Raw genomic sequence first — 19,219 nt, 5'->3', positions numbered from 1 at the left:
CAACTGTCATCCTTGGCTTACTCACTGGGGGTGTGAGGTCCAGTATCTTGTAAAGCTGCTTTGTGACAATGTCCATTGTGAAACCGAATCAAATTGAACTGAATTGAATTTGTTTTTGTCACTCCGTTGAAATGACCAAGGAATTCAGGTCATCGGACTCAACTTTAACATAATATCTTTTTTATGCATTCACAAACTTTGTACAAGGTTGATACAATTCTGTGGGAAGATTGGACAGTTAGAGGGGAATATTAAACAAAGGAAACAACATGTCACGGGGCTTGCTGATGCCAGTCATGTGCGTGTGCTTTGTATTCTGAAGACAGAGGATGCTGTGGGCATTTTGCTGAATACACAAGGGAAGGATAGAGGGAAGAAGTGGGTGAAAGAATGGTGGGACCCAGAGAGCATCATACTTGAAAGTGTGTGGTGTTCTCTCTTAGCACACGAGTGCATGCGTGCATGTTTCTTTGAGATTGTTGGAGAGAGAGAGAGAGAGAGAGAGAGAGAGAGAGAGAGAGAGAGAGAGAGACTTCAGCCTTGACCAGAAAGGTGACAAACCTCAGAGAGAAGGAGAGGTGGAGGGAGAGAAGGCTAAAGAAGTTCAAGACTGAGCCAACACATTTTCTGGCCATGCTATGCTTCCACTGAGAGACTGCAAACACTTTCAAACACCCACAATTGAAAGAGATCATATAATCATTTCTATTAGTTGTAGGCTAATGGACAAGACAGGTCTGGGTTCTTCTGAAGTCATCTTCTTTGTACCATATAAATGATAAAGGTAAGCTGCTGTAAACAATTACGCATATTCTGTCTGAAGAGGTTTACTGAGGGACTGACAGGACAAGATAATGTTAGGTACAGTAGTACACTGAGGTCATTTTGAAGGGGCTGCCTACTGTCTCACATTCTGTCATCTTATCATAGCTCCACTATTAATATGACATAAAAGCTATATTTGCCAAGCAAGATAGGCTGCAAAATAATAGGAAAAATAGAAAAGAAAAGAACGCAAAAAAGACAGAGAAATTAATAATGAACTTTTAAAAAAAAGGCTACCCAGGAAGATCTTCATTGATTTTTCTTTAGGGAGTACATGAGGTTGAAGGTAGGAGGCCATCTGTTGGGACATCATGTGATGTGAGACCTGGGGTGCTGTTCTGCTCCATTTCCCCCAGTGTCCAATTAGACAGAGCCCAGTGGTGGCGGAGCAGTGTGAACCGCGGCAGGTCAGGGCTACAGGTGGGTTATAGATGGAGAAGACTTTGGTCTCAAAGTGCAGGAAAGAGAGTGGAATGAGAAAGAAGATTCCTCACAGCACCCATCTGTTATGGACCCCGTCTAGGGTAGGGTGAACATAAGTGGGTTGGAACTCCCTCCTTAACTTGCCGCCACCGATCTCAACACCAACACCACATTTTTAATCGTTAGCCATCTTTATTTTAATATATTAATGAAACGTAAAAGACTTCAGGGGTGGGCAAGGCCAAAATAATAAACAAAAAAACACCACTAACCAAGAGAAGAGGGAACTACCTTACCTACCCAAAATAATATTGAAACAAAAAGAACTGCAAGTAAACTTCCCTGCCAACATAAACAGGAGAAAACGTGAGCCCAAAATAAAACGGTACCCACCCCCTACCAGTGCTGAATAACTTCGCACAAAAAAGTATTTTTAACACCACACAACACAACACAACCCAACACAACATGACTATTTACAACTATGTACAATAAATTCCCGATGTGGAAACACGAGTCCACATCTAATGTACAGTGGATATTGGGAAGCTTTTTCGCGTTGCGGCAGAGGTTTCTCGGGAGGATGAGCTCGCTGTGCCTTCACAGCAGTCACCTTTTCAAACCTCCCGCACTCATCGTCCAGCCAATAGCAAACTGCCAGCAACCTGGAAAAGAAATGGGGAGCAGGAGGAGGAGGAGAGAGAGACACCAAACCCGATACAACAAATACGCCTTAGGACATAACACCATCACACCCCCACACGCACACACGTGCACATGCATACACATACACACACACACATGCACGCACGCACGCGCACACACACACACACACACACACACACTCTCTCTCTCTCTCTCTCTCTCTCTCTCTGTCACTTACTCACAGACACACAAACACATACGCACACACTCATTCACTCTCTCTCACACACACTCTCTCTCACTCATTCACACACATGCAGACACTAATGCACTCGCTCTCTCACACACACTCTCTCACTCACTCACTCACTCACTCACACACACACACACTCTCACAGACACACAAACATGCACGCAGAAACTCATTCACTTTCTCTCTCACACACACTCTCTCACACACACTCTCTCATGCACTCACACACACCCATATACACTCATACACTCACTCACTCACTCATTCACTCACTCACTCACTCACACACACATGCACACATGCACACTCTCACTCACTCATACACACACACTCACACTCACTCGCTCACACACACACACACACACACGCGCGCACACACACACACCGCATACACAGGTCCTGAAGCTGTTGTAGAGGAGGACTGGCTGGCATCCCGAGCGATTGCAATGTTGGTGGATCCTGCCAGGGGCTAGCAGCCATGGGCCTTCTACCATATGCTTCAGCTTCAAACACACCCCTGGAAAATCAGTGCTTGGAGAGTATGTGATACCCCAAAAGATTTGTGTGTGTGTGTGCATGCATGTGTGTTTGTGTGTGTGTGTGTGAATGTATCTATGTGAATGTACGTGCATGCGTGCATGTGTGTGTATGTGTGTTTTGAGACAGATTCACTGTTACTGTTGTGCTGCGGACATGCACACATTTTGATTGCTCTCTGTTTGGAGAGATCCAGGGGACCTTCTGTTGAATGAACTGAATGTCTAACTGATTCTCTTAAATCTGCATGTTGTACAGACGCTCTACGGCAGGGTTCGAATTATGGAGAGGAGTGGGGGGGGTCTGACCCCCAATTAAGACTTGGACCTCACCAAAAGAGGTAAAAAAAACAGTTCGGGGGGGGGGGGGTTCGACACATTTATATATCCTTCTTACCTGTAAATGTAAATATTACAATACATTTCCCATAGTCATGCCTGGAGGAATCTTGTAATACGATTTCAAACACCCCTGCAGTGGACCATACCATTTCTTAAACTGCAAGTCTGTGCTCGAGTATGTAAGCCAATGGAGACACTGTAGGTTAATGTTAGTAGCTAGCTATCTAGCTTGTTTAATGCACTTTACTTTCTTACCTTCAGCATTTCTGAATTAGACTGTCAAGTGTCTACAGATGAACGCCACACGCATGATATTGACATAGAATATGCAAGTAATACATTCCTCAATGAAGGACTTAATTGAACAAATACCTTTTCCATTCAATTTTTAAGCATTTTTACAATGATTGTGTTTGCACAGGTACAGTCATAATTTGGCAATAGGCTTACGCGATATCTTGCTTGTGAAGATTAGCCTCTGGATGGGATGTGATATCCCGGCTTGACAAAGTTCATTAGTCCACAGAAACCTTCACCATCAGCTGTACTATGTGGTACCATGTCTTTAACGATCATATCACAGGCTCACTTGTCATCGCAATTTCTGGACTGAATGGACTGAATTCAGAATGGTGAGTCTTGAGATCCAGCCCTCCCAAAAAAAACAAAGAAAAAAAACCATTCTAAAACCCATTTCCTGTATTACCACATAGCTTTTGATCACTGAAAACCTCCAAATAAGGAAACCTAAATTAAAAAAACAAAAAAAAAACAACAACAGCAAAGTTCCTCTAGATAGGCTCTGCATGTCCTGGATATTTTTAGAAAAATATCAATAGGCTGAATGCCACCCAAACATTCATATTGAACTGCACTGTGTCTCAGAGGTCTAAGCAGTGCTTAGCAGTCTTTGGAAATCACACAAACAAACAAACAAACAAACTCTGCCATTTATAACTGTGATACTGTAAGAATACCATGTTGGATTAACATCACTGACAAGTTCAGAGAAACAGTTATATCCTATACAGTTTCCGTAGAGATCTGTATAACCAGTATGTATTTATATTCAGTCTCTGATCATGAACAAAGAAGATTAATGAAACAGGTTTATGTAAGGAATGTCCTCTGAAAAAATCTCAGAGTTGAACGAACAACGACTGGAAAAGTAGACTTATAAGGACCTGCACCCATCCAAAAAAGCATTTGTACCTGTGGTGTCTGTCTGTGTGACTTGACTTTAACATGGTCAGATAGATCTGTCTCCTGAGAATCTAGCTCTAAGTACTGGCCTACCACACTGTCAGTCTCCCCAGAGAATAGCGGCATACTTTCCTGAAATCTGGTAGCCTTTGAATTCCCCCTGATAAAACATTGTGATGAAAACTACATTCACAGCGCCTGAGATGCTGAAATACCGCACTGCTGGTTTTGGGTTCAGAAATGGGATAGGTGTATACCTCAGCAGGACTGGTATACAGTTTTGGAGGTGAGACACAGATCTGGGACCTGAACCGGCACTAGGCTGAAGGAAGTGACAACATGAGGTGCTCTGCAGTGAATGTGGTGGAAATAGGCCTTGTTGTTTCATGCTGCTTGAGAAAATAGCCACTGTGACTAACCTCAATGTGAAGGTTTGATGTGGTAGCTGCAGAGAAACATTCAGGACCGCCAGGCCAAGTCAGTCACCACATGCTCTGTAAGCAGCAGCCTTTAGCACTCTGCGCTGAGAATCCTTTAATGTAGTTTCCCTGTAGATACATAAAGCCTTTTCGCCCAGTTAGGTAAGGGCCAACTCATACTGGGTGAGTGATCCGTGTATTGCTTACATACACACAGGGATACAGTGGTCTAATAAACAGATAACAGCCAGAATATCAGTTTGCTGTAGATGTGAAGATTTTGATTTTGTCAAACTGGTAAAAACAGCCTCTGACTCATGGATGAATTTCAAAGAATCTCTCCCAATCAGAGCAATGGAGCAGACTGCTTCATGACTTTCAAAGTCGTCAGATCACTGTACTGCTCATATTATACAACTTGCTGTCTTGTAATTGGGAATCTTGAAGTCTATGTGGTTTGCACACCACATTACTGATCAGCGACAGGGCGTCACACATTACAAGATTTTTCACCAGGAGGAATCTCCAACAGGTTTGTCTGGTCTCCAAACTAGATTTTGTCACAAAAACACATGCGAGAAGTAATACGTGAGAAATGACGCGATACCATGCGCAAGACGGATCTTCCAAAAATGGATGTCAGCAAGAAGCTAGCAAACCAGGAAAGGTGTTGGTGCTCCTGCCAAAATTCAACCAAATTTTCCTCTATTTCTTGGGTCCAAGCAGACTACGGAACTTTTGTGCATTATGCCGTGTTCACACTGCACGATTTTAGCCCTGATTTTCCACTCGCCAGCAGTTTTTGAAAAGAAAAGCCCAAGATCAGAGGAAAATCAGCGTTTACTCAGGGCTCGCAAATCGGCTCTCGATCGCCATGCATGAGTTGCCGATGCCTCGCAGATGCCCGAAAGATATCAAACAGGCTAAACATCTCTGGATCTGTCGGGGAGACCAAATCCTGTAGTGTGAAAAGTGTTTTGATCCAGTTGTGACTGGCAGTGAGTGCGGCGACGGGCTACAGCCAGTGAGAGCGCAAGACACAGGGTGAGGATAAACCCAGGGGACACAGAGCCATCCCGAGGCATAAGTGAAAAATGGGCTGCTTAGGGCCCCCATGTCCACCAGGGGGCCCCTAAGAGCACTTAAAATGTCCCACAAGACTTTTTTTTTTTTTTTGTGACATATTATGTCAATGGTAATCATACAAAAACAAAATATTGTGTTAACGGGCTGGCTAGCTAATACTACTAGTTTAATCAATTCCCACTGCCCCTGTCAGAGCTGGTGTCATGTTCATGCTCATGCCCACTGTAAAGGACATTAAAATAATGTTGTAATTTTACAAGAAAAGTCATAATATTACAAGAATAAAGTTGTAATTTTATGAGGAAAAAAGCCATAATTAGAGCCCAACCGATATATCGCTAAATAACAATTAAAAAAGAAACAGAGTGACGAAGATGTTATAAATGTTGTTGTTGCGTCGTTTGTCCTCTAAAGGGCACACTACAACTCCATGGTAACACACGTGCTAAAACAACAAATGACAACAATCGGCTGACCCAAGCAGAGCCGAGCAGAGTAGCCCACGACGGAGATCATCTGTGTTCATGGGAAATTGATAACTGTCACATGAAATACATTACTCAAATACTAATAAACATCCCCCATCACTTCTCCTCTTCTCCCATCACTCCCCCAAATAAGCTTGACAACATTCATGTCAGCCATGCCTAGTTTTGCTGCAGTAATGTGAAGCCCATACCATCAGTAAAACATCAAAATTACGTTAAATTTTAAGGTATTTGAGTGATGTAGGCTAAGCTGTCGACAAACTTGATTGTAGGTTTATTTATTGAACAGTACGGCAGTTCTAGCGAGTAAACAAACAATGGTCCTATCATTTCTACCTCATCCATTCTAAAAAATTTCTGGCAACATCGCTTACAGCAGGTTATAACGCTAACCATTGCTTGTTAGCCACAAAGCTAGCTAATGTCATGTTTATCAGTGGAAGACCGCTAACGTTAATATGCTGTCAAACTGTAGCGCTGATCTTCTTCTGCCTAAATGAAGCAATGGTAGGCCTATATATCTGCGACTCGTATGTGTGTCGGTGCTTTGGAAATTATTAAACCAGAGCGGACATGTAAATAAACGTGAGCTGAACAAGTATCTAACATGGCTTGGTGGCCAAACAAAGTTATCTAGCTTCTCTTTCAAATGTGTTGCGTGAAATCCCTAAGTCGAAAGTTCTTGTTGCAGACAGTCTTGTAGTAGTAGATGCATTCAACAGCAGCGTTAACTCTAGGACACTATCAGTTTACTGCATAGTCTGAGATGGCATGTTTTAGACGGTGCCAAATGGTGGTTGAAAAATGGTTTCTCGTAGCTTGCATTGGACAGAATTAAAAGTAAATATATGTGTGTGTGTATATACATACACACACACATACACACACACACACACACACATATATATATTTATATTTATATATATATTATTGTATATATTATATTATTGTATATATTATATATATTTATATATAAATATATATATATATTTATATTATATTATGTATTTGTGTATATAAATATATTATTTTGGTGAGGACTCTTAATCTTAAAAGGTATCAAAGTCACAAGAGTGGTCTGGTGTCAATTCACACTTTAATATTCAAAGTGATACAGTACTAAGTGGCATACTGAATGTGGTGTACTGAAAAGTAACAAAATAAACCAGCAGACAATGCATTTACTGTAAACAAGTTAACCACTTTAATTGCATTTGGTTTGAAAATTTTGCAGCGTGCAAAAGTGCACAACAACTACGATGGAGTATTAGGCCACGAGGAAAAAAAAATCTGAGATTTCGAGAATTGAGGTCATAATATCATGAGAATAAAGTCATAATTGAGAAAAAGGCACAATATTATGAAAATAAATTCATAATATTTCAAGAAAAAAAGTCATAATATTACGAGAATAAAGTCGTAGTTTTACGAGAAAACAAATCACACTGCGAGTATAAAATTGTAAAGCTTCAAGGAAAAAAAATAATTTTTAGGAAAATATATTACCAGCAACCAACAAAACGGGCAAGAGCACAGTCAATGGTAGCCTGAGCCTTCTGGCAAATGCTGTTTGTTTCAGGCATCGTGCCATGCCACACACATCAGTTAACTTATGATAATGTGGTGCCGATGTACCAAAAGATTAATCATTTCTTTATTTGTGAAAAGTATACTAAAGTATAACTTCACAAGATGATCCACATTTCTCATTTTAAAGCAGGTGGCTGATATTTCTCCTCTAAAATAACATGTAGTCTAAAATTATGACTTTATTGTCATAATATTATGACTAGAGCCCGACCGATACAGGATTTTTAAGACCGATACCAATTTCGATATTTGAGGATCGATAATGATAATGATAAATAAACAAACACACAAAAAAAAAAATCCTCTGGTTCAAGATAGAATATCAACAACAAAAAAACTGTCAACTATGCACCTCAGTACTTTCAAAATGTCTGCACGTTTGTTTCGTCTCCAAAGTGAACATTCGCCCTTTAAACTTCAACTTATCTCTGACATCTATAACCTTGTTTCCCAGTATGCAAACAACTGTAAAACAAACAATTCAAACACGTATTTAACCAGCTCTGCAGTGCACATTTGTCAACCCTCCATACAGATTGAAGGGTTATGTACAATTACTCGGATCAACCTTAAAACCTTAATATTGTGTGAATCCGTCACAATCCGTCACCATGTAATTAGTGAAAAGAGTCCTTTTCAGTCCCGGAAATTCAGTTCAATTAGATGTAGTAATGCTCTCGGTCCATCAAAAAAAAAAAAAAAAAACAGCAAAAAAAAACAACAGCCCTTTAAAACAACGAGTAGTCCAAACCGCGTTATGACTATTAAATGTACGGAACTCCCTCTCCCAGAGTTTGCTTGACATTCAATCAAATGACTGTCAGTCTTAGCCTAAATGTCACCTGAGTCTCCCTCGTAAGTCGCGGAGGCCGTCAAGGCGTCTCTGGTTGGCAGGGAGGTGCTGGCTTGGGTCCTGAAGTACCAGGGGAAACCTAATGGAGTCGCGCCCAAACGTAGCTGATCCCATCTCCACTCTGTCTGCTCAAAACGGACCATCAGTTATTTCGACTCCAGCGAACTTACTTAGAAACTTAAAAGAAACTAAACTGTTCTCTCAACTTTCGTAAGTCAAAACACTGAACCATTCACACGAACTGAGTCTTCACTTCTCCACCATTTCCTCTCTCTCTCGCTCTCTCTCTCTCTCTCTACCTCTCACGCAATCATCCAATCATCTGCCCTCCTTCCGTCTTGTTGTACAGCGATTGGCTATTAATAAATCATTTCCCTTTTGTCTAATCCGTCACACATTGACAATAGTAAATAGTATTGGTGTCGCCGAGCCAGAGACAAATTCTCCTTAGGGCCCCATAAAAGCTCGGGCCAGCCCTGGTTGTACATCATCAACAAGCATGGCTACAGGCTGCATCTCCCAATCCATTCTCTCACCCATATTCTTTTCTTTTTCCTCCTTGTTGTTTCACTGCAAATCAGTGCACAAACAGTTTGGATCACTAGCTTCATGCTGACATCCAATTTTGGAAGAAAAAAATCCCCGTCTTGCGCATGGTATCATGTCATTCCCTGTGTCACTTCTTGCATGTGTTTTCATAACAAAACGTAATTTGGAGACCTGACAGACTCGTCGGAGATTTCTCATGGTGAAAGATCTTGTAATGTGTAACGCCCTGATCAATCATGTAGTGTGCAAACCACAACAACTTCAAGATTCCCAATTACAAGACAGCAAGTTGTGTAATGTGAGCAGTACACTGATCTGACAACTTTGAAAGTCATGTTGTGTGGCCTTAGGTGAGGATCACCTGGTGTGGATCACGACAGGCAAGAGGCTGACAGAAGCCGCCTCAGCTACACCTGAGTTCCCCTCATACCACCTGACACGTATCCAACATTGTCATACGTTTGTCCACACAGATATATCATCAGGAGGGTATTCAGAAAGCGGGTTTAGTGAAAACTCAGAGTTAGTTAGCTCCTAATAGAAGAGCTCTATGGCTTTGTTTTGCCAGGAGAATGAAGCCAGAGGGCTCTTCTATTAGGAGGTTTACTACTTACTGTGAGTCAACTGACTCTGAGTTTTCACTAAACCCGCTTTCAGGAGCACCCCCCAGAACATTTAAACAAATCAAAACACCACTGGACACTTTTGGCAGTGTCCTCATCAGTGATAGATACTACCTAATGGAACCCAACAAGTCCATCTCAAAGTTGGAAGCTGTTGTGAACAAAGCAGAGACATATGGATCCCTACTACCTGTGTGTGTGTGTGTGTGTGCGTGTGTGTGTGTGCGTGTGTGTGTGTTTGTGTTTGTGTGTATGTGTGCATGCTTGTTTGTGTGTGCTGTTGATAATCAGAGAGAACTTATGTCAGTGCTCCTGCCAGGTCTGTGACTTTTGGCCGCCCTGCTGGCCATTCTGTGCATTGTCATGCCATGTGCTTTGTGTTTGGTTTTGCCATGTGCTTCTGTTTGTTCTTGTCCCCGCCTCCCCACCTGATCACCATGATTACCTGAATAGTTACCTCCTGTTTCCATCAACAGCCTGTCTTTGCTGTTAATTGCTCTGTGTATTTAAGTCCTGTGTCTGTACCTCTTTGACCAATTGTGCCAGTGTGTTTTCCTGAGCCTGTTTGGTCAGTTTTACTGTGTGAAAACTGAAATTCTGATCCTGCTAATCTTGACCTGTGTTTTGCCTGAAGTTTTGGATTTGCTTGCCCTGTGGACTTCTGGTTTTGACCTAGCTTGGATTTTGTTTTTGAGATTGCTGCCTGATTTGGATTATCCACTAATAAACTTTATTATACTTCTTTGGGTCTGCGGTTGGGTCTTTAAATCCTGTCTGTAAATCATAACAATTTAACACTGACATGTGATCCTTTATCTGCAGTATTCAGCCTTCTGTCATTCTAGTCTGCCTTGTTGGGTAACTTAACCAAAATCATAGTTTTACTACCTGGTAGAATTCCGCAATTGCAGGACATGAGAAAACTCAAATAAAAATCCAAAAATGACTCCAGACTTTGCCATTGGCACTCTTTACTGTCTGCATAGAAATACAATTTTCAGTGTCTTTTAAAGTTAGTTATTGTTATTGCCTGAAGTAGGAATGGGCCCTCAGTGATTTGAAGTTGGTTGATATTGTTGAGAACTCATCTTTAAGGGAATCGCATTAGAAATCCCGTCATTATTGTCACATATGTGGGGTTCTGGTAACTAAGAAGAAAAAAAAAATTCTAGTGTTGCTCTGGGGGCAAGAGTAATAATGATTCTTGTTCTTGAGAATATGCAAACAGTGCTGCATTTGAGGATAGCATCTTAGATGTTTAGTTCACCCCTTTTCCCCTTTTTCATTCTCTCTGTACTCTTCTACCTCTTCGCCTCTCTCGCTTTTTCTCTCTACCCCTTCACCCCTCCCTCTCTTACAAGGTTGTAACAGCAGGTAAGAATGGGCACAGACCAGTAGTCATAGGATTCATGAGAACAGGTTTTCACAGAGCCACTCAGAGGTCACAAAATGCCGGAGATGACGGGAGGACAGGCATTTTGCATAATTCACATTTATTATGCAAAGCAGTGCAGAAGGGAAGCCACAGATGAACATAGAATCACAAAAGCAGAGGCAACCCTTATAGGTGACTTCTCATTATTTTTAGAGTGAGGGTTTTAAAAAATTCTTAAAATAGGTGTAATATAGGTTATTCGATATTGAGAAAAAGAATTAAAAGGCAAAATAGGTCCTGGCAAACTCACTGTCCAAGGACTAAGAGGGAGAAAAAAAAAAAACACACACACCCAGGGCAAGAGGTTCTGAGATGTGGGAATGTTGGTTTGAAATGACAGACTGAGTTTCATTTTTCAGACATTTCAGAAAGATATACTGAGAATATATAGTACATTCGTAGTTCTGCCAGTCATTTCCTATTCTGTGGACCTCTTTAACTGCCCTGCAGGGGCTTTTTACTTACAGTAATATATGTTCATATATGTAGAATTGGTTCCATGACCATAGAATATGTTCAGTCATCTGTCTGTTCTACTTTGCACATCTTACATTTTATATTTCAATACTCAGTATATTTTCTACCTCTTTTAATATATTTTACATTATATTCATAATATTACTGTACATTGTACGGCTTTTGTCTTCTGATCCTTGTTTGTTTTTCAGTACTTGTTACTAGTATTACTGATTGTACTTTAGTGTTGGATTGTATTTGTGTGGAGAATCATCATACTAAAATAAAATTCCTTGTAGGGGTAAACCTACTTGGCAATAAACTAAATTCTGATTCTGAACTTTGCTGAATTTCATTAAAACCAGGGGTTGCCATGGAGACAAAAGGAGAGTGGACAGAGGTGTCGGTGGGTGGCTTGTGTATGTTAGCATAACTTTTAGCTATGTCAGATGGAACTTAAATACAACTCCAACAGAACAAATAGAGTTTAAATAGAATGTAATAATCAAATAGCATACACAAAAATTTGCACAAAAATGTGTATGGTATGAATAAAAGAATAAATGGGCTTTCTGCATTCAGATATCTTTTCTGGTCTGGCCTTCATGTTCAGCTCACTCAAGCCTTTAGTTATACACCAGGACAACCTGGGCAGAGCCTAGGAGTTTTCACATGTGCTGTTCATACATTAAACCTGTGTACATTTCAAAACCTTTTCTCTGAAGAGCAGGCTAGTAAGAGGACTTGTACTTTGTGTAGAAGGAGAATGACTTGACATGCAAGCATGGCTATGAGATTATTTTTGTACTTTTAAACATATAAAAGTGGTAAACAATGTCATGTTACACTTCAGCAGAAACATGCCAGGAGGATCACTATGGATACACATAAGGACTCCAATATCACTGTTGGATAGAGGAGAGAGAAGTAGACATTTTCTTAGGGCACGTGGCTTATGGGAGATAAAAGAGAAACAGGACATGTTTTCTCTGTTCTCCCAGTGTCATCTAAAGGAGAGAGGACATGCCAAGGGGTGTGTGTGTGTGTGTGGGGGGGGGGGGGGGGGGGTGCAGCAGAGGCTTTTCTTACATAACTGTGCCTGTCCCTTGGGTGCACTTCGTTTGTGCACCTCTCTCTCACTGCTGTAAGGGTGAAAGTTTTGCAGGGACGCCCACGATTCTTACTCTTGGGATTTCCTAATGACACTTTGCTTTAACTTTGGCTCAACTCTCTCTCTCTCTCTCTACTACAGCTGCTTTCTCTGGAATGATACCCTGATCTTGTGTAACTCTGACATCTCCACCTGCTTTCCAGCCATACACACACACACACACATGCACTAATGCACACACATACACACATACACACACATGCGTGCGCACACACACACATTTTCTCTTATAAATGAATTCCAACCATTATCTTATGGAGTTCTTCCCTGGTATCTCTCTGTGTCATATCTGCTATATTCATGTTCCCCAGTGGCTGGGGGTGGTTCAGAGACCAATGAGCCAGAGTTCCTGTTAGTCCTTCAGGCTCCTTTTCATGGAGGACCTTTAGACTTAAGCCAGATTCTAGGGTAGAGACTGGAGATATGGTTATACACTCAGTCACTGAGTGTAGAGGTTTCCCTAGGCTGTGGGTGAAATAGAAATACATGTTCTGTCTGTTTTATTTTTTTTACTTTACATTTTTTCCTGTTTTGAACATTTGTCAGACTAAGTGGAAGAGCTGCGTTGTCCAATATTAGATCACACACATGAATGTCTACGTGTGTTTTGTAAGTAAAGCAGGTCTGAAGTGGCTCTGTGATCATTTTGTCTCCACAAACCTTGACCTGCTCCAGTGTGGAGAAAGCTCTGTGAACTGTCATCTGTAATAGTTTTATGTGTTTCAGGAGGCTCCTTCCCTCAGATATGTTAGGACTACTCCTCACGTACCTTGTCTGCGAACACATTGCCTGGGGTTTCAGTCAGTCTTTTCTTTTGTTGCTCCTTAAACATTACACATTAGTCATCTGTCCCCAAAATTCTGTCCTCCCTGGTATTTAGATATATATAATTTTTTTCTTTTTTGCTCCAGGTCCTTGTTCATCCTCTCTGACTCTGATATTGGTGGAGAGTATGTTGAAAATATTTGGCATGGTGATATCAGAGCTAGAGAAGATCAAGCCGACAAAGCTGTCATATCATCTCAGCTTTGTCAAACTCTCTTCATTTAATAAAAGACCACGCAGGACCTTGGCAGCCTATGGTGTGTCACACACTCAACAGAGAGAAAAGAGACAGAGGGAGGTTTTTCATTCTTTCACTCTTACATTTTAAGTGTCCATTGTTCCATGACAAAACAACGACTTTAATTTGGAATGGGTATGAAACTCGACACCAAGAAAAACAAAACTTTTCTTCCCCCTCTGTATTTCACTTTTAGCAAACTCAGCCAGACTGTTACTGAAGGAGGAGAAAAAAGAAGAAGAGGGACAATGGATTTGAGTTTTGGACAGCCATTATGTGCCCTCATTTCTGCTTGGTTATAGTCTGTGTCCTGTGTCATGGTCCACTTATAGTCTGTGTCCCGGTCCATTTATGGTCTATATCCCTGTTCAGTTATAGTCTGTGTCCTGTGTCCTTTGTCCTGGTCCAGTTATAGTCTGTGTCCTGTGTCCTTTGTCCTGGTCCAGTTATAGCCTGTGTCCTTGCTCCTGTGTCCTGTGTCCTGGTCCAGTTACAGTCTGTGCCCTTGGTCCTGTGTCGTCTGTCCTGGTCCAGTTATAGTCTGTGTCACAGTCCAGTCATGGTCTGTGTCCTGTGTCCTGGTCCAGTTATTGTCTGTGCCACGGTCCAGTTATGGTCTGTGTCCTGTGTCCAGTTACAGTCTGTGTCCTCATCCAGTTATAGTCTGTGCCCAATAAGGGTATTTTAAAAAGTAAAAAAGTGTCTCTCTCTCTCTCTCTCTCTCTCTCTCTCTCTCTCTGACAGCCTTTGAGTGAGAGCTTTCTGTGCATTAATCTTTCAAGGCACTTGCATACATTAGGTGCTTTGTTTAAGATTTTCCACACTGTATGTTTTTTTTTTTCTTTTTCTTTTTTTTCCATTTTTGACGGTCACTGAATCTCAGATGCATTGAATATATTATTGTACTTAACATGGAAGAAATGGAAAGAAAAAGTAGAACCATGTAACATATGCTTACTGACTGTAGTTTTGTTTATATAGCTTAAGTAGCTCCCTCTTTAGACCTGGTTTTAATGTATAAGATCTTTAAGAATTCATAGTTACAGAAGAGGAAAGAGTTCCTAATACACTTACTCTGTAGACACAGTATAAAAAACATGAAAAAAACAAATGAGAGAGAAGATATTCAGAACAGCCTGACGGATCTCTCTGTGATCGATAGGCGTATTTGTGGGAGCATGGCTCTGAGAATGGCCTGTCTAGTGTCACATCATGAGAGGAGGAATGGTCAGACACCTGTCACTGTCCTTATGGAGCAAACCCTCAGAGACAGAACAGGAATCCCTATGTAGTGTCTGCCAGCAACCACTGGCACTGAGAGGCCATCAGGAGAGGGACATGTGGAGAGAGGGAACAAGGGACAGGAAAAAGGGGGACATGGGTGAGAAAGAGAGAGAGAGAGAGTCAGACAGACAGAGACACAGACAAAGAAACTGAGAGAGAGAGATAGAATGAGGTAGGGACTTAGAGAGACAGACAGATAAGGAGAGAGATAGTGAGACAGAGAAAGGAAGAGAGAGACAGACAGACAGACAGATGTTGCAATTCACTGAAGTGAGCATTGGCATGTTTCGCACACTGCAAGAACTTATCCAGCATTTGCGATTCATAGTCATATCCATATTAAGATTCACATGTGTGTGTTACTACATGAGGAAATGTGTTACTAAATGTTCCTTTGTGTGTGTGTACATATATGTAGACATATAGAAACATTTTTCCAGACACCAGGAAACACTTTCCAATCGGTCTCAAACTCCTCCTCCTCCTACACAGCACATGAAAAGCAATTTTACCCATTTTGTCAGCAATGGGGAGCCTGGGCAGGCCTGTGGAGAATGCTATGGTGAGGAGAGGTTAGCTGTTTAAGACTGACAGGAAGGCAGGCATATGAAGAGTGTGCTATGGTGAGGAGAGGTTAGCTGTTTAAGACTGACAGGAAGGCAGGCATATGAAGAGTGTGCTATGGTGAGGAGAGGTTAGCTGTTTAAGACTGACAGGAGGGCGGGCCTATGAAGAGTGTGCTATGGTGAGGAGAGGTTAGCTGTTTAAGACTGACAGGAGGGCGGGCCTATGAAGAGTGTGCTATGGTGAGGAGAGGTTAGCTGTTTAAGACTGACAGGAGGGCGGGCCTATGAAGAGTGTGCTATGGTGAGGAGTGGTTGGCTCACTGAGATTGCCAGGAGGGTGGGTCAACTTCCAGCTTCTTCCCGATCTGGGGACCTAGCTAGAGCACTGACAGGTTCTATGAGATGGGGAAAGAAGGCATGGTGTGTGCGCGCACGTGTGTGTGACAGAGAGAGAGAGAGAAAGAGAGATGGGAGGGATCAGGATCTTTGGAACACACTGGTGCTCTCATGGTTTCCCTATAGAGACACAGACAGCTGAATGCTCACAGTCCAGAAAGACCGAACACACACACACACACACACACACAAATGCACTACCACAAAGGATGCACTAACACGTGCAAACACATACACACATTTTTACAGAGACAAGCCTATTTTGGCTCTCTAAGAGTTTGGATATAAACTCTCTGCCCCCCCCCCCCCCTCTCTCTCTGACACATACAAACACTCACTCACACACACACACACACACACACACATACATACATTATCAAGTGTATAATTGCTAATACAGTCCCCATCAGTCTGAGGAAGCTGCCAATTTAGTGATTGCCCAAAACTCTGCCTCTGGGTTTTACCAATTGACTAATCGTTGGTTCAGGTGCAGAGAAGACTCAGAGGTGAGTGATGGAGATAGAGAGAGAGAGAGAGAGGGGGGGGGGGGGGGGGGGGGGTTAATAATTTGGATATAAAATAATGAAAGCAGGACAAGGTTGTTTAACTATCAGTGGGAACTCCATCAACTAAAAGAAGCAATATGGACCAAATGGACGGAACATAATATGAAAGGAGAAAATAAAGGAAGTTCCAACAACCACAGGAAACAAAAATCAAAAGAACAAATGCAGTGGGGGCGGGTAGTGCTGAGGGGGTGTGCTTGTTGGCTGTGGGCATGGTGAGGGGTGGGTTTGGGGTCAGGATGCAGTTCCAGGATTGGCTGCAGCCTCTGACTCTGGCTGGATGAGTAATGTGGCTCTGGGTGCGTAGCTGGAGAGACTTGGCAAAGCGTGAGCTGTGTGTGTGGGTTGAGAGGCCCTGGAAAGTGCTCTCCGTGCATTCTTTCATGTTCCACTCCTCCCTCCTCTTCTCCTCTATCTGTTTTTATTGAGGAACACTGAGGAGAAAATCTAAGTTTACCACTAGAGATACTCAGTCTGCATTTAAGCATTGCTCTCTGCTTTCTTCAACACAAACTGGGGTTGTGTCTCTGTCTAGAGGTTTACTGTCAACTAAAATCAATTTTCCTCTTTCTTTCTTTTCTTTTTTTTTGTTCTCATGATGTGGACTGAAACATAATAAGTCCTTTAAAATGTGATAATGCCTTTTTACCTGTCAGTTTGCAAAGGATTTTTTATAGAACCCACAAATAAAATGATGCTTTCTTACAAAATTATTAAGACGTGAAAAAAATATAAAATTTAGAACAGAGCCTACAAATAGATATCCATGTGTGTACAGCTCTCAGAATGTCAGAGGTCATGTTTTCGGCTGTATCAACAGAGTTTTCCTTTGCATTATCATTTAGTCAGAGTTGATATTTGAACTGAAGTGACGGCCATCTTATAAGAGGTTTTCCCAAATAAATTCACATCTGCTACAATCACTTTCATAATTTGGTATCTGAGAAAGAAAAAAAAAATATTGCATTTCATGGAGAAAATGCATGACACTGTTCTGAACTGAATTGAATTGAAGTACAATTTACAATTTACAATTTGGCATTTAGCAGACACTTTTAACCAAAGCAACTTACAATAAGTGCATCAATCAGATTAAATTACCCCTTAAGCGAAAGATCACAATAAGACCGCCGATTAATTACTATCAGTATTGCGCTCCTGAAATTCTGTGACAATAAACAATGCATAAAATAAACAAGACCTGTGCAACATAGGGACAAGGTTAGTACTGAGGGTAGGATGGGGTGGAGCCTCTTGTGGCCTGGTTCACCAGCACCAGTGTCTTGAACTGGATGTGGGCTGCTACCAGAAGGCAGTGGAGTGCAGTAAGAAGCGGAGTGACATGAGAGTGTTTTGGGAGGTTGAATACTAAGCATGCAGCAGCATTCTGAACCAGCTGAAGCAGCCTGATAGCGCAGGTTGGTAAGCCAGCCAGTAAGGTGCTGCAGGAAATGTCAAGTGCTTAGACCAAGAGCTGGGTTGCTTGTTGTGCGAGGTAGGGGTGGATCCTCCTGATGTTGTAGAGGGAGAATCTACAGGATCAGGTGACCGCTGCGATGTGGCTTGAGAAGTTCAGTTGGTCATCCAGAGTCACGCCAAGGTTTTTGGCTGCTCTGGAGGGGAACACCACGGAACCCTCAATGGTGATCAGAGCATTGATCGTTGGGGAGCTCTAGAAGGGAAGAAGAGAAGCTCAGTTTTCTCCAGGTTGAGCTTGAGATGGTTAGCATACATCCAGGAGGTGATGTCAGCTACGCATGCTGCAATGTGTGGCTGGACCTGAGAGTCAGAGGGGGAGAAGAACAGCTTTGCGTAATCAGCGTAGCAGTGGTAAGAAAGACCGTGGGCAGAGATAATTTGTCCGAGTGATCTAGTGTAAAGAGAGAAAAGGAGTGGACCAAGTACGGAACCTTGTGGGACCCGCTGTCTGGAAAGGGCGGGGGGAGGAGACTGATTCCCTCCAAGAAACCTGGTCAGAATGGTCAGACAGGTAGGATTGGAACCATGCGCGTGCGTGTCCTGTGAAGCCCATCCCAGCAAGGGACGAGAGAAGAATTTGGTGGTTCACGGTGTCGAATGCTGCGCAGAGGTCTAGAAGTATGAGGACAGAGCTGAGCGACTTTGCTCTGGCCAAGTGAAGCTCTTCTGTGACTGCGAGGACTGTCGTCTCTGTGGAGTGGCCGGCTTTGAATCCTGACTGATTCGGGTCCAGGAGGTTGTTCTGTCATGGTGAAGGCTATCTTGTCTATTCCTTATGTTTCTAGTGTTTCCCTTTCCCTGTGCTCCCCCTGTTGGTTTGTCTTCTCTGTTGTGCGTGTGTGTGTGCGTCTCTCTCTCTACACTTCCAGATTGCCTACACACCTGCGATCAGTCACCTCATCACGTCACAGTATTTAAACCCCGGTGTTTCATCTACTCTTCGCCAGATCGTTGTTTCAGCCTATGCA

At 42.2% G+C, this 19,219-nt stretch overlaps 1 pseudogene; it reads right to left on the bottom strand.

Moving 5' to 3' along the window:
- Positions 1–19,219, bottom strand: part of LOC115804723 (uncharacterized) — a 37,863-nt pseudogene that overhangs the window by 6,633 nt on the left and 12,011 nt on the right.

Source organism: Chanos chanos, chromosome 2 (assembly GCF_902362185.1).
Source record: "Chanos chanos chromosome 2, fChaCha1.1, whole genome shotgun sequence".
NCBI lineage: Eukaryota > Metazoa > Chordata > Actinopteri > Gonorynchiformes > Chanidae > Chanos > Chanos chanos.
The sequence above is the reverse complement of the archived record's forward strand: the minus strand, read 5'-3'. Positions and strand labels throughout refer to the sequence as shown.